Genomic DNA, 2,570 nt, shown 5'->3' on the forward strand with positions numbered 1-2,570 from the left:
TAGACATAGAACAACCAGTTCATGAGCAACAGGCTCAAGGAAATGGAGCTGGTAATGGAGTTGGTCAAGGGTTTCATCAGGGTAATGTTCATCAGGAACAGGTGCACCAACAAGCTTATGTCCACCAGGGACAAGCTCAAGCTCATCAACAGAGGCATCATGCCAATGTTCAGCAAAGACAACAAGTGCACCACCAACCCCACCATTTCCAACAACAGCAAAGAAGATATGAGCAACCCCAAGTCTATGTTGGAGAAAATGACAGGGCCAATGCTCATCAGTATGGAGCTGGTATTCAGGCACCACCTGTGCAAAACAACAACTTTGAAGTGAAAGCATCATTGCTGAATATGGTCAAGAACTCAAAGTTCCATGGGTTAGCAATGGAAGATCCCTTGGAACACTTGGACCAGTTTGATAAGGTGTGTGATCTGACCAAGATTAATGGAGTTTCAGAAGACAGCTTCAAGCTAAGACTATTTCCCTTCAGTCTTGGTGACAAAGCTCATCAATGGGAGAAGAATCTTCCAAGAGGCTCCATTCAAACCTGGGAGCAATGCAAGCAAGCCTTCTTATCTAAGTTCTTCTCCACCTCAAGAACTGCTAAACTGAGGAACCAAATCTCTAGCTTCACTCAGCACAGCAATGAAAGTTTTGGTGAAGCATATGAGAGATTCAGGAGCTACATAAACCAATGCCCACACCATGGGTTTAGTGAAGCTTCTCTTCTCAGCACACTGTATAGGGGAGCTCTTCCCAAGATTAGAAACCAGATGGATACTGCTTCCAATGGGAACTCTCTGGGTAAAGAGATACATGCTGCTTTAGAGCTAGTGGAGAACTTAGCATTGAGCAATGATACTTGTGGTGAAGACTATGACAGATCAAATAGGTCTGAAAGTTCAAGCTCAGAACAGAGGCTCACAAGAGAAGTTAAGGAGTTGAGGAGTGAATTAGACAAGCTGAAATTCACCACTCAGAAGCCAATGCATTTTGTTGGAGAGTATGAGGAACCTTCTCAAATCTTTGAGAACATAAGTGAAGAAGGTCTTACCCAAGAGGAGCTTAACTACATTGGGAATCAGAGGTTCCAGAGATATCAGTATGGTAATGCCAATCCAAACCTCTCTTACAGGAACATCAATGTAGCTAATCCACAAGACCAGGTGTATCCCAATTCTCAAGCTCCACAGAACTTTGTTCCCAAGAACAACTTTCAAGGGTCATTCCAACCCAAAAATCAGTATGGTCAGAATCAAAGTTTTGGTCAGCAACAGCAACCATTTCAGGGCACTGGTTACACTTCACAGCAGCCAAAGGCACCACCAGGGTTTGGTCCACCACAGTTCCAACAGCAGCCGCCGGTTCAACAACAGTTTCAGCCACCAATGGTTCAACAGCAGCCACAGATGGGTACAGATATGGTTGGTATTCTGCAACAACTACTTCAGGGTCAACAGATCTTTGCAAGCCAGAATGCAGCCATGCAACAGGAAATCAAGGAACTGAAGCAAAACCAGGCATCAAGCTCAAGGAACCAAGGTCACCTACCTGGAAAACCAGAACCCAACCCCAAGGAATATGCCAAGGCCATTACACTGAGGAGTGGAAAGGAGTTACCTGGTATTGAGAATAACAAAGTGATCATTGAGGACAATGATCAACCTGAGGGGGAGGCAGACTTAAAGGATGATCAAGTTGCTGAGAAACCAAGGACAGAAAAGGGTAAAGAGGTAGCAAAGGAACCAGAACCAGAAAAAGTATATGTGCCACCACCTCCATACCAACCCAAGCTCCCATTTCCAGGGAGATTCAAGAAGCAACTAGTGGACAAGGCAAGAGCTGTATTTGAGAAGGCACTCAAGGAGACACCACTCACAATGCCTCTCATTGATGCATTCTTAATGATGCCAAAGATGGGGAAGTTCTTGAAGGATGCCATTCTGAACAAGACAAAAGAGCTTCAAGGCATGGTAGTACTAAGTCATGAATGCAGTGCTATCATTCAGAAGAAGTCCATTCCAAGGAAATTAACTGATCCAGGGAGTTTCACACTCCCTTGTGCCATTGGACCTCTTCTATTTTCTGGATGTCTTTGTGATCTAGGAGCATCAGTCAGCTTGATGCCATTCTCCATAGCTAAGAAGTTGGGCTTTAGAGTTTTCAAACCTGCAAGGATTTCTCTTATCCTTGCAGATAGATCAGTTAGATTGCCTGTTGGTATGTTGGAAGATCTACCTGTCAAGATAGGTGGTTTTGAGGTTCCAACAGATTTTGTTGTGCTGGAGATGGATGAAGAGCCAGTAGATCCTCTTATCTTGGGCAGGCCATTCTTAGCAACTGCAGGAGCTATTATTGATGTGAGAGGTGGGATAATAGAGCTTCAACTTGGGTCTGAAAAGCTCAAGTTTTATGTGAATGAGATGATGAAGAAACCCACCATTGAAGGTCAATGTTTCTATGTGGAGACAATGGATCAGTTGGCTGATGAGTTGCTTGAGGAGCTGAACACTGAGGATCCTCTTCAAGCTGCTCTAACTCAAGAACAAGGAGACAATGGGCTCTTAGCT

The 2,570-nt window shown here is 44.3% G+C and overlaps 1 non-coding gene across 1 annotated transcript; it reads right to left on the reverse strand.

Annotated features, from left to right (window-relative positions):
• Positions 1–605: 605 nt before the first annotated feature.
• LOC112082625 lies at positions 606–712 on the reverse strand. Its single transcript, XR_002897291.1, has one exon. It is a non-coding gene; the product is annotated as a small nucleolar RNA R71 (small nucleolar RNA).
• Between the last annotated feature and the right edge of the window lie 1,858 nt (positions 713–2,570).

The sequence above is a fragment of the Eutrema salsugineum genome, unplaced genomic scaffold, assembly GCF_000478725.1.
Source record: "Eutrema salsugineum unplaced genomic scaffold, Eutsalg1_0 scaffold_1, whole genome shotgun sequence".
NCBI classification, from domain to species: Eukaryota; Viridiplantae; Streptophyta; class Magnoliopsida; order Brassicales; family Brassicaceae; genus Eutrema; species Eutrema salsugineum.